The sequence below is a fragment of the Lissotriton vulgaris genome, chromosome 12 (assembly GCF_964263255.1).
Source record: "Lissotriton vulgaris chromosome 12, aLisVul1.2, whole genome shotgun sequence".
NCBI classification, from domain to species: Eukaryota; Metazoa; Chordata; class Amphibia; order Caudata; family Salamandridae; genus Lissotriton; species Lissotriton vulgaris.
In genome coordinates this window covers 74,705,447-74,733,252 of record NC_141700.1, presented here as the reverse complement: position 1 = coordinate 74,733,252, position 27,806 = coordinate 74,705,447, and the positions used below count along the sequence as shown (strand labels likewise).

Genomic DNA, 27,806 nt, shown 5'->3' with positions numbered 1-27,806 from the left:
TGGAAATGGCCAGAAATCTGGATGCAGAATTATATTTTCCATTCTGTGACCCAGCACTTTAGATGTTGTTTTCTTCCTTGATGCTTGTTTTTTTTTTAAGTAAATGTCTATGTCTCTTTGCCAGCCTCCCAGTCTCAAAGGAAGTTTCTAGAGTCTTGGTTTGAAATAGAGGCACGCGGTTTATTTGATAGGTTAGGCGCTATTATAACTCGCCACTCACAAAATCAAAACCCCTCTCATAAAAATATACTCGAAGGATATGATCTGTTTATTAATGAAGGTATTTTGCCACTAAAGGTGTTTATTACTGGGCATGTGGAATCTGTAAACTGGTTGGTGTTTCTTGCCCTGAACTGTGCCCTCAGGGCAGCAGTGGGTGTGGCGGGCACTGCAAAGTCGGGTTTATTATTGTACCTCATGTCATAGAATATTTGGGGAAAGAACTTTCCCCCAAACACTCAAGGAGGTTTGTTCACTTTTCTAACTCCAGTCTTGGAATATTTGGGGAAAGAACAACTTTCCCCCAAATATTCCATGAGGTTTGTCTACTATTCAAACTCCAGCCCTAGAAAATTTGGGGGAAAGAACAACTTTTCCCCAAATATTCCAGGAGGTTTATTTACTCTTCTAACTCCAGTCGTGAAATATTTTGGGTGAAGTTATAAATTACCCAAGTACTTTTAGGAAGGGTTGAAAAGTAGTCATTTTGAATTGAAGAAGTGCTTCCCTGAGGGCTCTGCCCAGTGCGAAAAACTAGGAATACCAACCTGGCTTGCCCGTCTCTGTGACCGGGCGCGTAAAACCACCCAACTCCACCTACTTACAAGGGTCATTAAATACCGTAAAGTTTTCTGCAAGGTCACTGAGCAGTGTACTTTCTTGAGTCATGTTTTTACACATCCACCTCTGCCCCTGACAAGTGAGAATAAAAAACGCGAGACTTTGTTTGGGTGGGGGTATTTAACTTTTGGGCTTGGGTCATCTCCATGAGGCGGTAGCTGGAAATTAATCCCACTAGCCCCTGACCATGATTTGAAAGTGGCCTCATATATTGTGGATCACGCCTCGGCTTGCAGCTGGGTCGTTGCATCGTGCAGCCCCTACTTCCTGTACAGTTTCTGTGCCCACACTACCTGATGTAGAGCCCATAATCAGACATTGAGGTCAAGTCGTAGAAGAAACCCTCTGTCTGCCTTTCTTTCCTAGTGCAACCTATCAGCTCATGTCTTTTATAACCGAGGTGACAGCTATACGATTACAACCTATCTGATGATGTCTTGTATGATAGAGTTGAGAGTGCTCTGTTTACATTGTATCAGCTAATGTCTCTTATAGCTGAGGCGAGAGTCCTGCAAAAACAGTTTATGCCAAATATTGTGAATGACTGGGGTAAGAATCCCACTTTGGCAGCCGTCGGCTAATGTTTTTTATGGCCAAGTTGAGTCCCACCATTATCATGTTGGCATCTTTTTAAAACGTGGTGGGCCCCACCATTATTATCAATCTGCTAATGCTTTCATGACTGCGGTGAGGCCCCCCTCATTGCAGCCTATCTGTAGAAGTCTTTTATGATCGATGTGCAGCCACCTTTACAACATATCCATTCATGTCATGTATGACTGAGGTGAGCCCCATCAGAACTGCTTATTTATCTATGTTTTTTTGACTGAGGTGAGTCCAACCATTGCAATCAATCGACTAATGCCTTTTATGACTGACATAAGTCCCACCATAAAAGTCTGTCTGAAAAAGTATTTGATAATATGCGTTAGTTTTGCCATCTCAACTTATCTACTTGTGTCTATTATGATGGGTACTTCTGGCTTTTATGACTGACGCGAATCCTGACATGACAAACTATCTACTAATGCTTTTCTTCACCACGGGGAGGCTCGCCATTGCAGCCTGAATGTAGAAGTCTTTTATCAGATGCGGAAGTCCACCGTACAACTATCCAATTCATGTCTTTTATGACTGAGATGAAGCCCGCCATTATACCCTACCTAAAATGTTTTTCATGATGGGCATTAGTCTCGCCATCACAACGTATCTACTTGTGTCTATTATAACTTGGGTGAGTCCCGCTGTTAAAGCTTTTGTACTTCTGGCTTTTATGACTGAATTGAATCCTTACATTACAAACTATCTACTAATGCTTTTCTTCACCCTGGGGAGGCTCGCTATTGCAGCCTGTATGTAGAAGTCTTTTATCAGATGCGTGCAGTTCACCATACAACTATCCAATTCATGTCTTTTATGACTGAGATGATCCCCGCCATTATACCCTACCTGAAAATGTTTTTCATGATAGGCATTAGTCTCGCCATCGCAACTTATCTACTTGTGTCTATTATAACTTGGGTGAGTCCAGCTGTTACAGATTTGTACTTCTGGCTTTTATGACTGAATCGAATCCTGACATTACAAATTATCAACTAATGCTTTTCTTCACCGTGGGGAGACTCACCATTGCAGCCTGTATGTAGAAGTCTTTTATTAGATATGTGCAGTCCACCATTTAACTATCCAATGCATGTCTTTTATGACTGAGATGATCCCCGCCATTATAACCTACCTGAAAATGTATTTCATGATAGGCATTAGTCTCGCCATCGCAACTTATCTACTTATGTCTTTTGTAACTGAAGTGTGTCACGCCATTACAACTAATCTACTCTTGCCTTTTATGACTAAAGTGAGGACCTTAATTACAATCTATATACAGCAGTCTTTATGGCTGAAGTACATCTTGTCATTATAAACAATCTGCTGAACCTTTTGTGATTGAGGTGAGTCCGGCATACATGGACAGCGATTCACCCATATGACAGTCATAGTGACATAAGATATCCTTTGTCCGCTAATGGCATCACAGTTTCGATTCTTCAAATTCCGCATTTTTTGCTGCTCAGTTGCTGGGGAAACAGCCAGAAGTGGAAATTACTGAAAGTAAAAATAGTTCTTAAAGCTCTGCATGCTCTTATTCTGTGTCTACCTTCTCGATCCCAGCAAGGTAAGCTCTCAGGATGTTTCAAGACTTTCATTCACTCTCCTGCCTATCCTCAGGGCCACTGCATTGATGCAGTAGAGGATGATCAAAATATGTGCTAGGTTAACTAAATCAAGCTGCAAAAATGGCAAATTATGTCGCATACTGAAGCATGTTATGTTCGATATTCTTGTTAAGTGCAACACTCGCCCGGAGACATCTAGGCCTGACCTATAGTCGTAATATTTTTCATTCTACCAAACTTTAATTCTGTCCGGGTAACAGTTCAACCTCATTAGGATGGTCAAACCCCTGAAAGTATCAATTACCACCTGACAGGTCATCAGTTAAGCTTTGTATAGCGCTTGCCGCTGTGCAGTCCCTCGTACAGCACTTTTGTTGTAGCTTTTGATCCGTTTGAGTTTTTTCGTGTGTCGACAAAGGAAACCAGAAAGCACCGTATCAAGCATTTGTTAGCGCGTATCCTCAAGTTGTGATTGACGGCAAATAGGTTCCTAGCGGGGAGGGAATGTAAATACCAATTTCCATCAGGGCCTTCTAATCCTCCAGTTGAGTAATCAGCACACCAGGCTGTTTTGTGCAGGATGGAATATTTTTTCCCTTTCATTGCTTTGGAAGTTGTAAGTAAACCTAAAGTGAGGATTTTGCTGCCATAGTATGTCATAAATCCTATTCTGTACTCTTACTACTGAGCTCTGGAGTGAAGGAGTTTCTCCTGCCTTCCAAAAAGTGAAATCAAGTATTTGTTTCCACCCATGGCACGTGGACATTTCCAGTCACTTTAGTTATCCATATAAATCCTGGTACGGGTAGATGGCGAAACCTATCGTGGGGCGGGACTGACAAAACGAAACCTATCGTGGGGCGGGACTTCCGTTTTGTGAAGCCCGCGCCCACGGAGTGCCTGGAGGAGCACCGAGGGAGAGCCCCGCGGTCGGAGGCTGCACAAGTCCGGAGGGCCTTTGACCGGTGAGCGGAGCGGGGGGGGGGAGAGAATGCCTGTATGTTTGCGTTTCCGGAGGGCCTTTGACCGGTGAGCGGGGTGGGGGGGGGAGAGAATGCCTGTATGTCTGCGTGTGTGTGTGCGACGGCGGAGGGGAGGGGTGGGGGGCGGGGTGCGACGGCGGAGGGGAGGGGTGGGGTGCGACAACGGAGGGGTGGGGGGGGATGCTCGGTGCACGTGTGTGTGTGTGTATGCATGCATGCGACGGCGGGGGTGGGTTCGCTGTATGTGTGGGTGCGTGCGTGCATGAGCGCTGTTGTGTGTGTCTGTCGCTGTTTCTGCGCATGCGCGTGTGGTGTTGCTGCTTCCCAGGAGACAGCAGCTGAGCGCGTTCGCGAGCGCGTGGCCAGCGGAAATCGCCTCCTTGAAGAGGCAATGCGCGTGGCCGAGGCTGTCTCCTGGGAAGCACAGTCCCTGACAAAAGATCTCGGCTTCCGCGCGTCTTTAGCCGAGACCTAAAAACGAAGAACATTGAGCAATTGGGCTCTGCAGCCAGTTGCAAGCCATTCTCCATTTTTTGCGCCAACTTCAAAATCATGTGCAAAAACTTTGAGAACACTAGGCGCAAATGGTATTTGCTTTGGGGCGTGTTTGCAAATGGATTTTACACCAACTATAAAGCATGTGCTTGGTGGAAAGTTATTATAACCTGTGTGCTCACATGTAACCTGCCCAGGGAATCACAACTTTATGCCCAGCCGGAACTAGGCTTGAAGCGCAACTGGGGTGGTCTCTTGTTTGTGTGTGCTTATAGGTTAATTAGAAATTCATTGTTTAAGCTGATGCAATTCACATATTTGCAAAGAGTCTGCAAAATTACAATATTGATACACCCGTGTCCGAAGATTGCTGCTCGAATTGTTCTTAATTATGAGCATGTTCCTTGCGTATATGTTTGATCTTTCGTGGTTTGTGGGTTATGCGTGGCCATTGGAAAGCTGGCATTTGTGTGTTTTATGTTAGACCTGCTGCCTATGAAGAACTTTTCACTATATAATCACCAAAAAGATTATCTTAGTCAGTGCTTGCTTTATCCTCAGTTTTTTTGGGACTTTATTTCAAGATTTTACGTCGATGTCTATGTCAATTTACTTATTGTGCTATCTGACAGTTTAATTTTTCCTCTGGCCGTTCATGAGTGCCTCTCGTATCGATAGATAGCACTTATGAAGAGCCTGTCGCAATGACAGACATCCCCACCTTCCGTGGCAGGATTGTTATCATTTTTATTGTAAAGTGGTCTCAAAGGGTTGTGCTATAGTCTTCAGGCATTCATGGGAGATAACACGAAGCAGGCGCAGTCCTTCCATTCGGCATTGAGCTCTCAAGGGATGCGCTCCTGGTGCAAGTGGGGTCCCATTGCAGTCTTCCTGTCAAGCTTTCTACCGAGGTCACCCTTAAAGTAGCAAGTGCTTCCGGAGGGTCACTCACCTGCGCCTAAACACTGACAGGTGGGACAGGTGAGAGCATGACATAAGGCACTTTAGAATATAAATAAGAACAGGTTATGCCAACTCCACGTGAAAGGAAATGAATCCCCATTCTTAAGGAGTGCCCACTGCCTGTTGCTTCCACCACTTCTTCCTCCATTAAGCCCCAGGCTCACTGTCTTTTTTTCTCCCAAATATGTATTTACTTTTTGTATGGGAGGGACCAGGCAGGCGCTCTTTTACACTATTTTTACATGTGCAAATACAGTTACACGTGTCTCACACCAGTATGGGGTGCACACCTTGGAGACGCACACAAGTTTGTGTCCTTGTATCGGTCATTGTGAGTAGTTAATGCCTCCAAGGATGTCCCAGCGCACTTTCCAGGACACCTTTTCTGCTCTACAAAAGAACTCTGAAAGGAACCAGTTCTGGTCCGGGATAAAAGCTGCATGTGTACAAAGTGCCTTCGCCCTCCTCTAGTAACATGTTTCTTTCTTGTGCGAGTGTCTGCTTAAGGTTCCCATTGTCGCTGAAGATGGTAGCGGGGTATGGCAATTCTGCATTTTGCATAAAATAAGCAGTCCCTTGGCCCTGCCTGCCGCTCCCGTTCCCCAGGGATCTGTTGTGAGACTGACTGCAGTTGTTAGGGATGGGGGCGCCTTCACAAATAGCCTTGCTCATTTATACCCATCAGGCAGCTCACACGTGTAGCCCATCGTAGGACCATGGCTGTGTGTGTGTGGCTCTGTGCGTGTGTGTGAGGCTGTGTGTGTGTGTCTGGCTCTGTGTTTGTGTGTGGCTCTGTGTGTATGTGTGGCTGTGTGTGTGTGTGTGTGGCTCTGTGTGTGTGTGTGGCTCTGTGTGTGTATGTGTGTGGCTCTGTGTGTGTGTGGCTCTGTGTGTGTGTGGCTGTGTGTTTGACTCTATGTGTGGCGCTGTGTGTGTGTGTGGCGTTGTGTGTATGTGGCTCTGTGTGTGTGTGTGTGTGTGGCCCTGTGTGTGTGTGTGGCTCTGTGTGTTTGTGTGTGGCTCTGTGTGTGTATGTGTCTGTGTGTGTGCGTGTGCAAATGCAATAGGTCTTGCATTTGCCAGAGATTAAGCTATTGGCATTGTAAATAACAATGCCATTTATTTATCTGTTTGAGACCGTTGCATTGTAAATGCTTGTTTCTTAGGAGATCACTGCCAGGGCTGACGAATTTGAAAGTGTTTTGTCTTGTCCCCCCCCCCCAGACTTCCTGTCTTTCAGTTTATTTTAGGTTATTTCTTACACCCCCCCTTCTCCTTTTTCGTTTTCTTATCTTTCCTTTTCTCTTTGTTACTTCCTTTTCTGAGTTGTTCTCTCTTGTTAATTGTCAAAGTCTGATGACAAAAAATAAGTCCCGGGCCCCGAAAAATGAGTGCCGGTGTCCACCACCTACAAGCACCGCAAATTAAGCAAGAAGTGGATAAGACCAGCCAGTGCGTATCATGAAAGAGGACCTGCTGAGAGCAAAGCTGTTCTTTTAACTAGAATCTTTCAAATACTGCGAATTACAAAACATTTAGTAAAAAACAAAGCACTGATAAAACATGTGAAAACGCAGTATCTTATCACATGCTGTGCAGAAACAAACTTGCCAAAGGTATCCTTAGAAACAGGAGTAATCACATGGAAAGAGAGATGCTATTTTCGAAAATCACTGAAATAGGAACAAAAATTTAAAAATCTAATGAGGTGGCTCAATCCTTAAATCTTAATCCATTTGCGACCTACATTTTCAGGCTTGCAAACAGCAAACAGCAAACCTCTATTCTTGATCCTACTGTTTTGAACAATAGTTTAATAAGTTATAAATCCCTCGACTCCTCACAGTCTGGCTTCCGAGCCAAACACAGCACTGAGACCGCACTCATCGCAGCAACAGACGACATTCGAACTCTACTGGACAATGGTGACACCGTCGCCCTCATTCTCCTCGACTTCTCCGCAGCCTTCGACACAGTCTGTCATAGCACCCTGTTACAACGCCTCAGTAACATCGGAATTCAAGGAAAAGCACTGGAGTGGATCACCTCGTTCCTGGCCGGAAGAACTCAGAGAGTCCGCCTCCCACCATTCAAATCAGAAGCCACTGAAGTCATCTGCGGCGTGCCACAAGGATCTTCACTCAGCCCCACCCTCTTCAACGTATACATGAGCCCCCTCGCGGCCATCGCACGTCAACACAACCTCAACATCATCTCCTACGCTGATGACACTCAACTGATCCTCTCACTCACCAAAGACCCTAACACCGCCAAAACCAACCTACATAAAAGAATGAGAGAAGTAGCCGAATGGATGAAGCACAGCCGTCTGAAACTGAATTCCGACAAAACAGAAGTCCTTATCTTAGGTACCTCCCCCTCCGCCTGGGACGACTCGTGGTGGCCAGAATCCCTTGGAAAAGCACCCATCCCAACAGACCACGCACAAAACCTGGGCATCATTCTGGACTCCTCACTCTCGATGACCAGACAAATCAACGCAGTTTCGTCATCTTGCTTCAACCTTCTTCGCATGCTCAAAAAAACATTTAGCTGGATCCCCACTGAAACCAGAAAAACGGTCACCCACGCACTGGTTACAAGCCCTCTGGACTACGGAAACACCCTATACGCCGGTACCACCGCAAAACTTCAGAAAAAACTCCAACGCATCCAGAACGCATCAGCCAGACTCATTCTAGACATTCCGCGTAAAGATCACATTTCTGGTCACCTGAAAAACCTCCACTGGCTCCCCATCAATAAGAGGATAACATTCCGCCTTCTAACCCACGCACACAAAGCACTTTACGAACTTGGACCCGAATGCCTCAACACACGACTTTCCTTCTACACCCCCTCCCGCCAGCTACGCTCCTCCCACCAAGCCCTTGCTGCTGTACCTCGCATCAACAAAACCACCATGGGAGGAAGATCCTTCTCCTACTTGGCGGCTAAAACCTGGAACTCACTTCCCACTCACTTTCGCCTCACTCAGAACCACCTAGCATTCAGAAAGCAACTTAAAACCTGGATATTCGACAAGTAACTCCCCACCCTTCTCCAAGCGCCTTGAGACCCTCTGGGTATGTAGCGTGCTATATAAATCACTGAATTGAATTGAATTGAATTGAATCCAAATAACTGACTAACCTATCTACTACTTAAAATTTACTTTCATGTTTCACTATACTAATTCAACACTAATCCTCTATGTGTCCTGGAGTAGCGTGCTACTCGCCGAAAAAGCGCTTTGACGCCTCGTCAGGGGTAGTAAATGCTATACAAATGCAATTACAATAAAATACAATACATTATCTTCAGAATATGCTCATCACCGAATCCCAGGGTGGATTCTGCCTATGGTGTGCTTGTTCTACATTTTGATGATCTGAAGCAAGTAGGAATTACATTTGTGCACCCCTGTTGTTAAGGCTGGAAATGCAGCACCTCTATCAGGGAGACGGTGCTGGTGCCAGGGAGGAACGAGGTCCAAATCACCGACCTGGTTCTCAGCATCTCATGTGTCATGATACACCTTTGGTGGTCTTATACATCCTTTTTGCTGGTCTTATCCACAGCTTATTTTGTTCTGGTGGGTGCAGGTGGAGGGCAGTGACGCGCGGTTATGGGGACCATTATCAGTCATTGACCAAAGCAGGGGAGAGTGAGGCAGAAACAGGAAAGCAAGGATGAAAAAGAACTTTGAAGAGTCAGATGAAGAGACAAGTGTATGTTGGAGGAAGAAGTAGAAGAAAGTGAAATCCAGACTAGGCAGTCTTGGGTTTCAGCAACTCCGAAAATTGCCGAAGTGAACTTCTAAGGCAAACTTTGGGTCTCTGCTCCTCATCCATCTATTGTATGGCCCATGGGCCAGCATGTGTCCCTAATCGATGATCTTGGCTTCCTTGTCTGTTGTGGTTTGCCAGCAGCCATGGGTGTTGAGTTTGGCCTTTTCGCTACGTTCATCACCATCAACCCCAATCACCGCCACATTCAAAAACTTCAAGAAGAAATCCTGCTGATTATCTAGTCACTGATATGTGCTGCCTCTTAGAGTCAGGACCTGACGCAGGATGTGATCGTAAGATTCTTCAGTGCACTATATGCGAAAGTGGTGTCGGCCATGGTCCGTCCATAGCTGTGATTGGTTGTATGTTTATCTACCTGCTTCTAGCGTACTATATTCTGTGTCCTTCTACTTGCTCCAAGAATGACGCAGGTAGAGCTTCAGTATATCTAGATGGCTCAGCGGATAGCCTGTCTAGGCTTGCAAGGTGTTGACATTGGCTTGGCCATCTCAATTCTCACTTGTGCGAGTCAGTTGTCACTGAAAGGGCGACAAACACAGTAGAGATCAACCTTCATTACTGTAGATTTTAATGATGAGTCTTAGCCGTGATCGCTGTTTCTCTAATTAATTAATTTTCTTACAAACGAGTTATGTTTGATCGTTTTTGTAAAGCACAACATTTTTTGTGAACCATTTTTTCTGATGCTTGTGGGTTGGCCAATGGTGATAATTCAGACAGTGGTTCAGGTCTTGGGACCTTGTGCTATCCAATGCAAGTGTGATGAGTGGGATTTGTGTTACACTACAGTGCGTGATGTCTGCTGGTTGTCGACTTTCCTATTGACAAAGGCCCCGTATGAGTGTGTTCAGTGTTTCAAACATTTATGAGAACATGTCAATATCTGCTGTCCTTACTATGCTGAGTAGTGAATGCTGGTTATTGGTTTCCAATGGTGGTGCTCCAAAATTGGACGAGTGTGTTAGGTATGTCTTGAGTTTTAGTTATGGTATGCATTTCAGTATCCTCCTGTCTCTGGTCATAGAGCCTTTGGTGTGCGGGTTCTTCGAATTTTCAAGTTGCCAGACGGTGGCATTACATGAGTGCTATTTGTCCAGTGGCAAGCAAGGAAAATTAGCTCCTGCCCTTGTATTGGGTGGGTGGTAAAAAGACAAGCATAATTGGGGTGGAGTGCTCTCATACACCTGGGCCCCAGTGTCACTGGGCCTGCCACACTGTCGATACCTACGCCACTTAGATGTAGTTAAAAAATAAGTAGTGCTCCTTGAGCTTTGATAGTCATTTCAAATGTGCATGTCTGCATCTCATCAGTATTACAGGTGGTGGATCTTCGACAGACTTGTGAGCAGTGCCTCATTTGAGCTGGTAATTTCCGGTGCTCTGCAGCGGCACTTAATTGTGCTCGCACTGTAATTGGCAGTGCTAGCAGGGGAGGTGGATGGTGCAAGTTGCCGTGTCCTCATGACAAGAGCCCTGGCACTTATTGTTTTACAAATTAACCACTGCTTGTGAGATTGTGTGCATTGGGTCTAATGTTGTGTTACATTTGGGTGTGAGTGGCATTCTCGTCTCAATATTCCAATTAACGTTTGTATGTGTCACTGTTGGAGGCCAAATGTAGTGGCCTTCCATCATACCTATTTGTGTTTGTGTATGTGTGTCTTTTTTGACGGTTATTGCAAAAACAACAAGTGATGGACTGAATGTGGATCAATGTCACACACTCCCCCAGTCAAAAGATCTGGCCCAAATCCATCGTTTTTTTGCACTCCACACCACCCTGGGTTAGACAATGGCGATATGCAAATCAGCTCTGACCCTGTTGCCCCATGGGAACAGTCCAGTCCGAACTACAAAAGCCATGCCCTTCCCAGAACGGAATCAAGCATCCGAGGACCGGACCGGTTTCGAGGTAACACCTCTCATCAGCCCGGCTAGCTTGACTCCAGTGGTGTGGAGTGCCTCGGACCCACGTCTGGGCATCCCCAGCGCACTTGGGGCGGCAATTGCAAAAACAACAAGTGATGGACTGAATGTGGATCAATGTCACACACTCCCCCAGTCAAAAGATCTGGCCCAAATCCATCGTTTTTTTGCACTCCACACCACCCTGGGTTAGACAATGGCGATATGCAAATCAGCTCTGACCCTGTTGCCCCATGGGAACAGTCCAGTCCGAACTACAAAAGCCATTTCCTTCCCAGAACGGAATCAAGCATCCGAGGACCGGACCGGTTTCGAGGTAACACCTCTCATCAGCCCGGCTAGCTTGATTCCAAGTGGTGTGGAGTGCCTGGGACCCACGTCTGGGCATCCCCAGCGCACTTGGGGCGGCAATTGCAAAAACAACAAGTGATGGACTGAATGTGGATCAATGTCACACACTCCCCCAGTCAAAAGATCTGGGCCCAAATCCATCGTTTTTTTGCACTCCACACCACCCTGGGTTAGACAATGGCGATATGCAAATCAGCTCTGACCCTGTTGCCCCATGGGAACAGTCCAGTCCGAACTACAAAAGCCATGTCCTTCCCAGAACGGAATCAAGCATCCGAGGACCGGACCGGTTTCGAGGTAACACCTCTCATCAGCCCGGCTAGCTTGACTCCAAGTGGTGTGGAGTGCCTGGGACCCACGTCTGGGCATCCCCAGCGCACTTGGGGCGGCAATTGCAAAAACAACAAGTGATGGACTGAATGTGGATGGATTTAGGCCCAGATCCTTGTACTGGGGTGAATGTAAGACATTGATCTACATTCTGTCCATCAAATTGTTTTTTGTAATTTTCTCCCTTTTTTGACGGTTAAGCATGTGTTTTTTAGTTCAGAAAGCAATGAAACAGCGAGTCTATATAGCAATCGCACCTCCCTCCCAATTACCCGAACACAGTCTAAAAACACAAAATTAAGAAGCAACGTCTCTTGCATATCGACTGCTCCCGCTGTTTCAAAAGAGCAATCAAAAGATCAGAACAATTCCATGTGTAAATGTGGAGTGCACCGCAAGCAACAGTTTCCACAGTAAATTAGTCCATTTGATCCATGTTGCTTCCAAGGAAATATTTATTTCTCACAGGAATTACATGAAACAGCCAACGCGTTTCGTCCACTACCTGTGGACTTCATCAGGGCGTGGTTTTCATCTAATATCGTATTGATGCCCTAAGTACAATAAAAATCATCTTTTCAGATCATGCAATATTCCGGTCGGTGGTATGTTCCTATTCCTCATTATACCCCCACGTGTCCAGAGCCGGTTTAGAATCCTCATAGAATTTGAAGGGATAGCAAGATGGTACCATTACATCTAGCGACTTGTTTTGAAGTTCGCTGTTTTCACATTGTTTACACTGGAATCTAATTAGATTTGAAAATGAAACATTTATGTTTTTAGCTCTTATGTGTTTGTTGCTGCCTCAGTTCTCTTGATGCTTGTGTACTGGTGTCCCCCTTGGCTGTTGATCATCTCCTTGCCTTCAACATCTCATACATAGTAGTGTAGGAGGTCAGGGGCCTTAGGCATCTAACCGAACGAGGGTGCAATATATCCCATCCCAGTTTCAGTGAGTTCTGATCCCAGTGTTGTGGTATTCATGCCCATTGTCTGTTTATTTCTTGTCCCTACATTGGTGCCCTTCCTTTAATAGTGGATCTAGGAAACCTGCAATCTCTGTGATACATTATCAAATTAAAGTAGAAATAATATGTTTTTTTATGGTAGTCAAAAGCCAATGGAGAGGTGTTGATTGTCAAGGAATCATGCTAGTAAAAACAGCGTAAGGACCCACATTTGTCTGCATTGGTCTGAAAAGAGGGTTGGGGTTGCATGGTTTCTCCTGCATGGGCCTGATAGGATGTGAGGGACATTTACGCAAGTGCAAAAGTGTTTGGATACACCGGTAATGGAATGGGTAAATCCTATGTACGAGCTCTCGCAACAGAGGCATTTTTAGAAGCTTATCTGACCGTGTACACTGCCAACAGAGATAATCTAAGAAGAGGATCAGAGTCTGCCCATGCCAGCAGTCCTTGCAGTTGAATTGTCTATATTGATGAGCTAGAGAACAAATGTATTGGACCCATGCACCTTTGGAGCTGCACTGTGGTTCTTTACTGTGCTCATTGAACTTGCATGTATGGCTTTGTGACTGTACCCCACTGCTAATGCGGGGGGTCTTATTGATCTGGCTGATTGCATCAATGATATTATAGTTCTCTCTGAATCTCCTCAGTCTTTCGTAGACTGAAAACAAGGACTGTATGGACGAAACCATAGAGATCTGTTATTCCCTCTTCCTTCGTGTAGCCCTCTCTTTTTTCTCATACCAGATTGCAGACTCTCTGGATCGTTTAGATGTGGAGGGCTTTACTTTCCACCTTCTGGGGTGAGCTGGACTGGCACATGGTAAACACAGCTACAGACATGTCGCTAGAGGAAGCGAGGTGGCTGGCGCATACGGTTGAGCTGAAGGACCATGGACAACATGACGTCTCTTAGCATCTGACCAACAGTTTGAGGTATCTTTGCAGCCATGGACAGTGTGAGCTGAGCACACATGGATGGATAGAGTAAGGTAGCCAGGGACACATGAACAGGGAGAGTGAGGCATGCAGCAGGGCATTGTAGCTTGAGGCAGAGAAGCAAAAGTTGTGGTGAAGCTTGAGGTGCATGAGCTAACAGAAAGACATTTTGATCCCCTTTGAAGACATGGAGGTACAGTCTGACAAGAGACTTGTGGCACATGGATATTGGGAGGTAGCTTGAGAAAAGTGGCGCGGCAGTGTGAAGAGCACAGGACTTAGGGAAAGAAAGTATGAGTTTGGGCATCATAGCATGAGGTGTGAGGTATCTATGAACTTACAAAACAAGGATTTTGGGGAATAGATATACGCAGTGTGAGGAGCTTACAGACTGTAGAGGAGTTTGAGGAGCAAGGACCTAGAATGTGAAGTACTTGGAGGCATGGACAGACCGTGAGAGTTGGCTTTGGTAGCACAGACCGCTGTACCTAAAGTTGGCATTCATCAGACAGTGAGGTAGGTCACAGCACGTGGTCAGGCAATGTGATGTTTCTTGGCACACATAGATAGTGTGAGCTAGCACAGGGCACATGAGCAAAAGGTTTGTCATAACATGTGGAACATGGATAATGGGAGGTAACCTTGAAGACATTGACAGTGTCCTGTGCTTCAGACTCACGAACAGACAGCGTGTGAAAAGTGGGCACGTGAGCACTGTAAGGAGCTTGGAACTTATTGACATCATGAGCAGCGCTCACCACATTGCGAGGCAGTGGGAGGTACCCTGGGATGCACGTAAAGACATTGTGCGATGGGTTCTGACAGTGCTCATCACACAAATTCACCTTACACAGGGTGCCAATTGTGTTTCACGCGGACATTGTGAGCAGCTTGGAACTCACTAATGGGTCAAAGAGCTTGGGGCACATAGTTAGACCATGAGAGGTCTTTGGGGTACATCATCATATTGGGGCTTGGGTGTTACATGGATGTGAATTCTCATATGAATGTCCAGTCTCACACGGATGGACAGTCGTTCGTAAATGTAGTCTCATATTGGGGTGTATCCTGACACTGTATGTTATCACACAAATGCATAGTGTCATGTAGAACACCTGGATGCATTATTCAAAGTGGTTTAGCGTGTCTCAGTACCTTACATGAAAGTATGGTTTAAGACAGTGGTTCTTAACGTTTTGAATTCTGTGGACCCCCATTTAATAATTACTCGAATCCGGGGACCCCCACTAAATCATTACAGGAATCTGAGGATCCCAACTGAGGACCCCGGCCTAATCAATTCTGATCATTACAACCTCACAAAATTTCAGACTTAAACATTCATCAACCAAATACACAGAAGAAAGATTTTGTTTATTTCACAAATTACTATAAAATCGAATTTTTATTTCAATGGGAAAGTTGGAGCTTTTTTAAATTAAATTGAGGCCACCCATTGTCCATATTATTTTCTCTTTGATGCACTTGTTCCGCTCCGACGAATCAATTTGAGGATATCAACTTTATTTTTCGACTCCAATTTCAAATTCCTTCACATTTGCAAAACATTTTAAAATGTTAAGTTTACATTTTGCTTCAATTTTTAGGTAGACTGTAGTTCTCTAGTAATAATATTTATTATTCTAAGCGGTCAGGGACCCCCTGACAAGACGTCACAGACCCCCGGGGGACCCCGGACCACAGATTAAGAGTCACTGGTTTAAGGTACTGACAAGGTGGTAATGTTCTCAAACGTAAATGTACGCCTCATATATTTTACATTTTTACTTGGAGGTACGTGTTACATGTATTATGTCTTATATGGAGGTACAGCCTCACATGTGAAGGTACAGTCTTAAATGAATGGTAAAGCTGATAGGGAATATATATAGTCACCTAGATATGCATCTTCACACTAATGCATGGTCTTGCATAAGATGCATGTTTTCGCTTGTGATGCATTGTTCGCATGTAGAGATAGTGGTCAGTTTGTCCCATGCCATGAGGTTAACTCTCAGCCTTTCGCGGTTCTCCAACCAACTACACAGAGCGTGCTGGTACTTGTACTTTCACATCACCCATTGCTGGTACTGACTTACAACATGCTTAGTGTTGTCTGAAGTAGCAGGATTGGCTGAATGACACACATGACACGGGAGTCATTGACTGCTTAAAGAATTTAGGGCCCATAGTAGTTTATCGTTCACGCTTTCCTTACTCTGTATGTTTCTGATCAAACGGTCACCAAGTCTTTCTTCTTTGTCAATTATTCTCTCATTTGCTTACCATGGATGAATCTTATAAAATGTGTAATTTGTCCTTCTCTCTCCGCATTCTCAAAAACACAACAGGTGTTCCTTCCTCGTTGCCTAAATCTGCTTGCTATCCATCCAGACCTGAACACGGCAGTCGCTTGGGATGTTGTCGAGATAACCTTATCAAATATCGCGTTGTTATCAAATTGTGCTTCGCAGCTTGAAAGGTTCACAACACAGGCAGCCAGCAACAAAGCAAAGTTTATATTTAGCACATGGTGAGAGTTGAATGGACTTGAAGGGGTAAGATTAAATGCAACCTGGGCGGTGAGTGAGCAGAATTAAACATAAGGGTCATGTGGCAGCTGTTAGGTAGACCGACATGGTGACCGCAGTGTCATTCACAGATGGGCTGTTGTCCAATTAATAACTAACCGACGACACTGAAACTTTTCAGTGTTTAGGGGGTGGAAGAGGAAAACAAATTGGAGTATATCCTTCTTTGAAACTTTTTATCAAAAAAATGCGCATTAGCCTGGGACCGGGAGCCGCAATAGGTGTGAGAGCTGGGTGAGACTTCGAATCTGAGACCACCCTTGGCATCACTCCGGTCCTATTGTATAAAGCGCAAAACCCCTACAAATTGGATGGAGCCTGGCAACATGCAGATACACTAACACATTTGGTTTTCACGAGGAGAAGCTACTCTTCCCTCGTATCACGGTGAGGATAGGGACTGCCCATCCTTTTATTCCCCACACATAGAGGGGGGTATTGATCTTGCCCTGAAGAAAGTCCGGGACCTTTACGGCCGCCTTTGGACTGAAACATGTCGGCACTAGGGTCTTAGGACCATTAAAACCAAACAAGACCCGTTTTTAGAATTTTACCCACCCAGTCAGACCCAAGAATAAAGGGAAACCAGGGGTCTAACTGAGGTATTTTATCTTTAAAGCCCCCCCCTTCATCTATCTAAAGAGCTACCCAACATTGTGGTTGAGCCCACCCCGGCTTTTAGGGGCCGGGGTGACCCGATGATGAAGCATGACACCACTAGGGTGTGTGAGGGTAATTTAACAACAAAAGGTTCTTTCCCCTACACGTGGTTATAGTTATCATAACCACCCACAGTTCTAAAAACAGTATATACCAACCCCTGAGAGGTCCACTATACTTATAGGTACCTCCTGAACAGGACCCTGTCTTTAACTTAGTATACAGGGAACATGCTACTGCATTCCGCAACTGTTGTCCAATTTGCAATATCTGCAGATAACATTTGGAAAGCTGACAATTTCTGCAGAGCGGCCAGTATTTAAAAGACCTATTTCATGCATCATTTTGACACAGTTCTCAAGTTTTGATAATTCTTAGAAGTGAGAACTAGTGATCATATTTTATGACATCACAGGAAGTGACATTATGCCATCAGCGACAGCATAGAAACTGATATCAGTTAAATGATAAAACAAGCAAAATGAATATAAAATTAATAGGATAAGACGAAGTGCCTTTTATAGAGTTTTGCAGACCGGATACAGACGTGGCAGATGTTCAGTTCACCATTTTATAAGTCTGTTATAGCTATATGTGGGTGAAGAATTCCGCTCCGCCTGCGGAGTTTTGCCTTTTCTCTCTAAAGCGGCTTGCATGAAAAAAATCGAGCACTAGACCTACTCCCGGCAAGATTTCTCAAAGCGGGCTGTCCCAGAAGGACCTGCTGCTTGCTTTGAGGAAGACGCTGCTCGAGTAGAATGTCTACTTGAAGCGCAGAAAGCAGCAGCATCCTCTGTCACGATGCGTAGTGCTGTTCGCGCTGATTTTACAGCATAGGGCAAACTTCTGGCACAAACAATCAGTGCGAGCAGAGCGACTTAGAGTCCGACTCTGGTGGAATTCCGCAGCGCAAGGCTGAGTTTTTCCTGCACTTCGCGGAGTTCCGCTGAGTAAAACTTTACAAACTCCACCCAGGCCTAGTTGTAGCACAATGTCTATGTAATTTGGCGGAGCATCCTGTCAACCAAGCTCAAATTAAGGACCTAAAGCCTCACCAGATTAGACAGTTGGCTGACAAAATTTGTGGAACAACACTCCAATATGGCTCCACCCAGCAAATGAAGGGCTCTGTGTGAGGGCAACTCCAGAGGTGGTTTTGCTTCCTGAAACTTCTGCAGCTCCCGTGACCTGCTCTGCATAAAGCGGAACTCTGGACAGAAATACATTTAGACATAGCCCTTTCCATCCGTGGTCTCATTCTGTCTTCTGAGAGTGAGAGCTCAGTCTGACCTCCAGATGTGTTAGTCTCACTCATAATGAGTGAGACTTGAGGTCACTCTTCTGAATGCTTTTTAGTGACTGGCCCAAAATTCACCCTGTGAATTGCCATTGATGCTGAGTATTTGGCCAGTTTTTGTGCCTAATTACTGCTTTTGCTTTTTTGTTCGAATTGAAAATTAAAACTTTTGTCAAAATGTCACAGTTCTCATTTATTTTTGTACCTGCTAAAATCAGGCAAAATGTTCAGGTGTAAAGCTCAATAATAAGGCGAAAGCTACGGAACTCGTCGCAGCAGCACTGATGCCAGAAGTATTCCTCATATACGAGTAATGAGCTCCTAATGAGATGGTATTTCAGTGACCCGGAAGTCTTGATAGCCAGGATGCTAGTACTACAAGTCCCAGAATGCATAGATAAAATCTGGACTGCATGAGCTATTTATGTATGGAATCAAGGCTGAGGGCTGTGCACTAAAAAATAACTTCTTGATCAGTAATGTTTGTAGATCCCCAAAATCCCTTTCCAAGCTGATCCAGTTAGTACAACACAAAGCACCTATCAAGATGTTGCGCTCGAAGAGATCTATTCTGTCTCTTGCTTGAAAATCAATGTAAGAAGACTGTATTCCCTTCTTTGCTGTTGTCGGCCCATTTAGGTTATTAGAAAGTTCATATTTAAGAAATATGTGAAATAAAGTTGTAAGCAACGAGAGACTTTCTGAAATGGTATTAGGGCTTGGATTTTATTCAACATTAATTAGCACCCAGTACCTTATCATTAAATATAATGATATATTTTATTGCGTGGGAGCCATCTTGTAATCACTGAGCATTGGTAGGCCAAGACATTTTTCTTTTCGCCTAAGTGTTAGTCCCAGCTTGCATTCTGTAGGGACAGGGGTATGCCAGACTTTTTGGATAATCACCTAAAATAAAGTTACAAACAGTGAATGTAAGCATGTATTATTTGAATAGTAGTTATCCGATTGCGGCCATCGAGAAACTTTAAAGTCGGCCTTCCTTTCCCTATATATGGGGCTTCTAATATTGGTTGTACCTTGGCACACTAATATTTGATATCCAAAGCATATGCTTTTTTTGGAAGTGATTCTCAGTCCTGACCCGGTTAGGGTGCCGTGACTAGTAACTTACAGTATGTACAATGTTTCTATATTTGTACAGAAAGAGCACATCAGAACATTACATTTACATTTGGTGATTTTAATATCTTTTCTAGATAGGTTTTAGTCACAATACAAGTTTTAACTGCAAAAAATGATGGTACAATGTACAGATTTCAAAGGACATCAATGATTTTGCAGGTTTCTTTTTCTAGATCCTCCACTTTTGTCCTGAGGGATTGAAGCAGGTCGCAGACACGTGTTTCGTTACTTGGCGTAACTTTATCAAGGCTTTAAGCATCCTGTAACTGAGAAACATGAGTAAATTATCGTGTAGATTTTAGAGCAAGTTCGCAGACTTTTGAAAATAACAGCATGTCTCTTGTCCACTTTTCCACTTCCACTTGTGGGACACCCCCGCGCCGCACGGCCACCAGCTGCTGCGTGTGCCCCTTGCCTGCCTTCTGCCTCACTGCTGCCTCGTTTGCCGGTTGCCGGCTGCCGCCGCTGCGGTTGTTTTTGCCCTTTGTTTTGACGTTAATTTGTGCCTGCTTTGTTTTACTCTCATTTTGCCCTTGTTTTTTCGATTATTTGTGCCTGTTTTGTTTTTAATTTCTTTTTCCCCGTGTTTAGCTTTTCCTTCCTTGTTGTCCGCCTACCTCGCCGCCCTCCGCCCTCCCTTCCCGCCACCGCCGCCTTTCCCCGCCCCTTTTCTATTCTGTACCCTCCCCGCTCCCGCCTCCCAGCTGCTCCGCCCACCCGCGCACTTCGCCTTAAATGGCGACTGTGCGAACGCGCAGCGGTCACGCGCAGCGGGCGCGCCGATTGTGCGCCGAAGGCGCGCCAAAGGTAAGCCCGTCTGCGCCCGTCCGCGCCTGGACCGCGCCCAGTGCCAGGACCCCTGGCCCACGAAGATCCCGACCGACCCGCCTGACGTACTCCGCCGCCACCCTCATCGCTCTCAACACCGACCGACTCCCAGAATGCCATCAAGCCACTCCAAGACGTACCCACGGACCTTTCAGCTGCCACGCCTGCAAGTTCTCCTGCATCCGGACCAGCCCCGCACCAGCACCCGCCAAGTCGAACACCAGCAGCACCCACCTCAAGTGCATCCTGCTCAACACCCGCTCCGTCCACAGACACGCCATCGAACTCGGGAACCTACTAGACGCCACAGCCCCTGACGTTGCCTTCCTCACGGAGACCTGGATGAACGCCTCTTCAGCTCCCGACATCGCCATCGCTATCCCAGAGGGCTACAAGATCGTCCGGAGGGACCGAAACGCCAACCAGATGGGAGGAGGCATCGCCATCATCCACAGGAGCACCATCCGTCTCACGACCAGCACCGACAACACCCTGACCAGCGCCGAACATCTGCATTTCCAGATCCACACCAACCCGAACACCACCCTCAGAGGCACCCTGATATACCGACCCCCTGGACCACGCACGCAATTCAGCGAGGACATCGCCGACTTCGTCAGCCCGCATGCCCTCCCCTCCGCTGACTACATCCTCCTGGGAGACCTCAACTTCCATCTGGAGAACAACAACGACCGCAACACCAGCACCCTGCTCGACAACCTCGCCAACCTGGGACTCAAGCAACTGGTGTACACCCCCACCCACCTCGCCGGACACACACTCGACGCCGTCTTCTCATCCAGCACAGACATCGACTTCAGCCACGCCACAGAGCTTCAATGGACGGACCACAGCTGCGTCCACTTCACCTTCAAGAGAACGACGACCCACCATCACCAGCAACAGGCCGCCCGCAGAAGCTGGAACAAGATCACAGCAGACCAGCTCGCCACCTCCCTGAGCCAGCACCCACCTGCCAGCTCAGCGAACCCCAGCCAGGCCGCCGACAACCTCACAAAGTGGATCAGCAACTGCGCGGACGAACTCGCCCCACTGAGGACCCCGCCTAGCAGACCCGGCAGCAAGAAGGCCCTATGGTTCACCGACGAACTCAAGAGCTCCAAGAAGAACTGCCGAGCCCTCGAGAAAGTCTGGAAAAGGGAACCGACACCGGACAACAGGACCTCCTACAAACTTGCCACCCGGAAACACCACCAGCTGATCCGCGCCGCCAAGAAAACAGCATTCAAGGACCGGTTGGACAACAACGCACACAACTGCAAGGAACTCTTCAACATCGTGAAAGAGCTTTCCAACCCCAGCGCAGGAAACAACGACATCACCCCATCGCAAGACCTCTGCAACTCCCTCGCTTCATACTTCCACAACAAGATCACGGACATACACAGCAGCTTCAACAACCAACCAACGCACACCATGACCGAACAACCACCCCCCACCACCACCCTCCACGCCTGGACCCCGATCAGCACCGAAGACACCATCCGCACGATGAACTCCATCCACTCCGGATCACCGACCGACCCCTGCCCTCACCACGTCTTCAACAAGGCCGACGCTGTCATCGCACCCCACCTGCGAGACATCATCAACACATCCTTCGACACCACCATCTTCCCTGAGAGCTGGAAACACGCCGAACTCAGCGCCCTACTCAAGAAACCAACAGCGGACCCCACCGACCTCAAGAATTACCGCCCCATCTCGCTTCTCCCGTTTCCAGCCAAAGTCATCGAGAAGACCGTCAACAAGCAGATGGCCGCCTTCCTCGAGACGAACGGATCCCTCGACCCCTCACAGTCCGGCTTCCGAGCCAACCACAGCACCGAGACCGCCCTCATCGCCGCCACCGATGACATCCGAGCCCTGATGGACAATGGAGAAACAGCGGCCCTCATCCTCCTAGACCTCTCCGCGGCATTCGACACGGTCTGCCACCGCACCCTAGTACGGCGCCTCAGCAACATCGGAATCCAGGACAAGGCGCTGGAATGGATCATCTCCTTCCTCGACGGAAGAACACAGAGAGTCCGCCTACCACCGTACAAGTCAGAGGCCTCCGAAGTCATCTGCGGCGTCCCCCAAGGATCATCTCTGAGCCCCACCCTCTTCAACGTCTACATGAGCCCCCTCGCGGCCATCGTACGCAAACACAACCTCAGCATAATCTCCTACGCCGACGACACCCAGCTGATCCTCTCCCTGACCAACGACCCCGCCGCCGCCAGAGCCAACCTGCACGAAGGGATGAAAGAGGTAGCCGAGTGGATGACGACCAGCCGCCTGAAACTGAACTCGGACAAGACGGAGGTCCTCATCCTGGGCTCCTCACCCTCCGCCTGGGACGACTCCTGGTGGCCTCCCGCCCTGGGCACCGCACCCAAACCGACAGACCATGCACGAAACCTGGGCTTCATCCTGGACTCCTCCCTCTCCATGACCAGGCAAGTCAACAACGTCTCCTCGGCGTGCTTCAACATCCTACGCATGCTACGGAAGATCTTCTGGTGGATCCCCACAGAGACCAGGAAGACCGTCACCCAGGCCCTCGTCACCAGCCGACTGGACTACGGCAACGCCCTCTACGCCGGTACCACCGCCAAGCTCCAGAAGAGACTCCAGCGGATCCAAAACGCCTCAGCCAGACTCATCCTCGACATCCCACGAACCAGCCACATCTCCGGACATCTGAGAGACCTTCACTGGCTCCCCGTCAATAAGAGAATCACCTTCCGCCTCCTCACCCACGCACACAAAGCCCTACACGACCAAGAACCGAGCTACCTCAACAGCCGAGTCAACTTCTACGCTCCCAAACGCCACCTCCGATCAGCCAACCACGCCCTCGCCGCCGTCCCCCGCATCCGAAGAGCGACTACAGGAGGAAGGTCCTTCTCCTACCTGGCCGCCAAGACCTGGAACTCCCTCCCTCCCGACCTGCGCCTGACCCAAGACCACCTCTCCTTCAGGAAGAAGCTGAAGACCTGGCTGTTCGAGCAGTAGCGGCACCCCCCCCCCCCCCCCCCCCCCAGCGCCTTGAGACCCTACGGGTATGTAGCGCGCTTTATAAGTGTCACTGATTGATTGATTGATTGATTTTCAGATGCCTCGCGAGATATGGTTGCGATAGGTCTTGGGTGTGGAGCACGATGTCTTTGTATGTAAAACAGCTCTTCTTTTGGTCGCAATGTCAGGGCTATGATATGTCCTGTAATTTGTAGTGCTCCCGCGCAAGATACAACTCGTGGGCGTTTCACTCTGGTATGTGCACATACCCAAGTGACCCGAGTGATCTTGAAAAAGCAAGTCAAGCTATCCTGGCTGAAGACGGCTGAAAGTCAGAAACTGAACCTAGGATGCTTGATTCCGGTCCAGGAAAGACAAGGCTTGGCAGTTCGGACTGGACTGTTCCCATGAGACACAGTGTCAAGGCTGATTTGCATATGGCCATGTCTGAACTGGGGTGGTGTGGAGTGCAAAAAAACAATGGATTTAGGCCCAGATCTCTGTACTGGGGTGAATGTATGACATTGTTCTGCATTCTGTCCATCAACTGTTGTTTTTGCATTTGTCACCCCGAGTGGAATGGGTATGCTCAGACGTGAGTCCGAGGCTCTCCATACCACTGGAGTCAAGCTATCCAGGCTGATGAAGGCTGATAGCCAGAAACCGGTCCTAGGATGCTTGATTCCGGTCCAGGAAAGACATGGTTTGGCAGTTCGGGCTGGACTGTTCCCATGAGGCACAGGGTCAAGGCTGATTTTCATATAGCCAGTGTCTGACCTAGGGTGGTGTGGAGTGCAAAAAAACGATGGATTTAGGCCCAGATCTCTGTACTGGGGTGAATGTATGACATTGTTCTGCATTCTGTCCATCAACTGTTGTTTTTGCCCTATATATATATGGGGCCTCTGGAATTGTAATCCATAATATTTTGTTGCAAGTTATTTAAAACATGGGATTGTATTTCTTCGCAGCGGAAGGTCCTTTGCAAAGGTTGACTTGACATCTTTCAATTGCTGATTATTGGCTATTAAACTGGTACTAATGAAGTGAAATCTATGCCCAGTGTTATCATTTGTAAAAATGCTTAATGAAGTAATAGCATCGCAAAAAGTGCCTCGTTATGACGCATAATTTGGCTTTACTTTCCGCATAATTTATTTAGTCTACCACATAATTTGTCCCTGCCCTGCCATACAGTTCACGTGGGCCTGCGTGTGCATGGCCAGCTCATCCTTGTGAGCCTTATGGCTGTGTGACTCTGCATGAACACCCCTGGCTTGTGTCGTCTTTTTGCAGAACCAACTCATGACGTCAGCGCCTCAGCAGCTGAGCGCGAGCCATGGCGGTGGTCCGCCCGGCCCGTGATTGGCAGCTCGTCCCCTCCTCTCCGGCCGGCACCTGTCGCTGTTCGTTCCCCCCCAGAGCCCGGGGCTCACAGGAGGAAGACGTCCCTCGGCGGCGGCAGCTCCCTCCACGCAGGTACGTTTGTCTTTACTTATTGCACAAAGGCGGTGATTTGTGGGACAGTTTACACCCCCTGCGCAGGGGCCTCGCGGGTTTGCGTCTTGTGTTTATTATTGCGCGCCTTATTCTGAGACCCGGGTGGAACTTCCTGGGTCGCCCCAGTGAGGAGCCCTTTGATGCATTGCACTAGCAGCTTTCATTTTAAATTCGAGAAAACCTGGAATAAGCAACTCAAAAGACTACATAGGTGGCAATATTAAAACCTGGAATAAGCAACTCAAAAGACTATATAGGTGGCAATATTAATTTCTGCCGGAGAGTGAGTCTGTGGCCTCTTTAGATATAAAAATAGTTTCTGGGTGGGGACGGGAGGCGACCTGAAGTGGCTTTGGGGAGCGAGAGCTCCGAGGAGGGCCTGGCTGATGAAAGACGGGCCCCACCGGGAGGGTCCTTAAAGGGGCAATGCGGGGAAGAGTGAAAAAACACGTGCACTGAACCAGTCCAGGCAGTATCACTCCCAGTGCCCGCCAGGAACGTTCTAGAATGTTCGTGTGTTTGATGACGTCTGCCTGTTGTGACATCACGCCCTTCTACTCTAGCACCTTTAACTTTCCATTAGGCCGTTCAGTTGAGTTTAATGAGATAAATTGGTTTGGGCTAATGCATTGAGATGGTATTTTCAAATCAAATGGCAAAGAATAAATGTATTTAAAAAAAAATATATATATATATATATATATATTCATTTTATTTGTATTTAAAAAGCATAATACAGCCTTGAAGCAGGGTCTGACGCCGCACAGTTCTTTATATTGCGCTGCGGCCAGACCCACCATCGCTGGCATGATAGATACTTAGGGCAGGATGCATCAAAAGGTTTTGCCCATTCTGTGTCTATGAGAAAGTGTGTTCCTGCATATGGGTCTTAAACCCCTTGCAGCACAAAAGGAGAGCTTGCAGTAAGGCACAAACGGTCCCCCCAGAACATTACTGTGAGGGAAACTGGCTCCTGGCAGCTTGTGCACAGTATAACATTTTTGGGATGGAGGCCTGAATGAATGCACCAGACCACCTCCACCATTGCATTTGCATGCACAGTCTGCAGACATTGCAACACTTGTCTCTCGAGGGGTCAACGGTCAGAATGCCACAAGAGGCACATTGTGTTTTTGAAATCGTGGAAACAGGCAGCAGTCTGTGAGACCCCTTCGCCTTTCCTCCAATGTCACCACCTACAAAAGCAGAGCCATGTGTCTGCATGTGTTATGGTTACTGCCTTCTCTGTGAAGACACTACCCACTACTTGCAGTGTGAATGCATAAATGTGCCTTCTCTAGGGTGCATTGTTGCTGAAGTCGATTCAGCCGCCGGGGTTCTTGCCCTTCAGCTTCTTGCAGTTGGTTGTACCTACCCTGCACTACTTCTGCTGTTTTTGATGTCTGGTGTTTGTGACAGGTGAGAGCCCTCACTTCTTTCTCAGATGGTGAAGTGGATTGCATTGGTGTTTGCGCCCAGCCATCTGAGTAAATTGAGATGTGGACTGTAGTCGTGTGTGCCAACATTCATACATTTTGCAAACAGTGTTCATTGCTCGGAGTATGTGCTTGATTTAACCATTCATTCCTGCTTGATGGCTCACTGGTCGCTGACATCTGCCTGCCATCTGAGCCCTGAATATGACTCTTAAAGAATGCTTGGCCCAGAAAGAAAATGTAAACTGAAAGAAGTTTTTTCCTCACAGTTTTTTGAGAGATTGTGTAAGTGATTTGTGAATTTGAGCAGTTTCTGGAAAGAACACATAGGATATTTATATAGTGACTGATTTATGATTCATTATTTTCTGTTTTTGGAACAGATAATTAACTGTTACTCACAATTCAGTGCATGTGTTTAATTCCATTTTTATCTGGTCGGTCATTTCAAGGCGGGATGTTGGAGATATAGAATGAGCAAACAACTTTCAGCCAGATTCATCAAAGACCCATTTTGCGAGTCTTTAATAGCGATTCATAAGGAATCGCTATTACAGGCTTGCAAAACGGGATTCATGTAGGAATCGCAAAATAAAATGAGATTCCTACATATTCCTTATTTGCGATTAGCAATTTGCTAATCGCAAATAAGATAGCGATTTAAAGGGTGCCAGGGGTGTCCAAAGGACACCCTGTAGCACCCCTTAAATGCAAATTTAAACAGGTGTTGCGCACACACATGTCCAAAGGACATGTGTGTGTGCAACATGCAACTTAGAAAAATGCTTTTAAAAGCATTTTTCTAAGTTTTCGCTATTTACAACGAGGTTTGACCTTGCGGTAAATAGCGGCCCGAAATAGCGAATTCGCAATTTGAAAATGGTTGATGAATTGCATTTAAGGAATCTCAAATAGACATTTCTTAAATGTAATTCCTCGCAAAATTGCAAATTCGCTATTACATATTTTTGCATTTGGGATGATAAATCCCAAATGCAAAAATTGCGCTCGCAAAGGGCCAGATTCTGAGAATCTGGCCCTTTGCGAGCGCTATTCACCTTCATGAATCTGGCTGTTTGTGTTTTAGTGCAATTCAGGTTTCCTTAGCTGGTCAGTAATTTGTTTTGTCTGGGGATTGTTCAGACCCCCCGATGAAAAACCTAAGAATTCAGAGTGGTGTGGAACATCTGAAAGGCAATTTCTGCTCAGACGTCTTCGCAGCAGAGCCTGGTTACCAAACACTAATACTCACTGACCCATTTACAACCATGACAAGGAATTCTAGAGAATACATGCATTAAACAAAGTTATGAAACACTCTTCCCCAATAGTAGCACCATAAATTGTTAGGAAGAAAATATGTTTTGTAAAAGAAAAAATATATAAATATATATATATTTTATATATGCCCATGTTGTCTGGGCCACAAATGTTATTTTTGTTGTAAATTGCCTTTACAACTGCAATAAGTCGGAATTTATGTCAATCTTCTCAAATTTTGAAGCACCGAATCACAATTCAATGAGATTTCTCC

At 46.6% G+C, this 27,806-nt stretch overlaps 1 protein-coding gene across 4 annotated transcripts in view; it reads left to right on the top strand.

Moving 5' to 3' along the window:
* The window catches only part of JSRP1 (junctional sarcoplasmic reticulum protein 1), a 177,803-nt gene that overhangs the window by 70,573 nt on the left and 79,424 nt on the right, over window positions 1-27,806 (top strand). For 2 of the 4 annotated variants that reach the window (XM_086947197.1, XM_086947199.1), the window contains exon 2: window positions 24,633-24,815. The exons of the other annotated variants lie outside the window; for them this stretch is intronic. The gene's annotated coding sequence lies outside the window, so the exon portion shown is untranslated. The remainder of the gene's footprint in view (window positions 1-24,632; window positions 24,816-27,806) is intronic. 4 annotated transcript variants of the gene reach the window in all.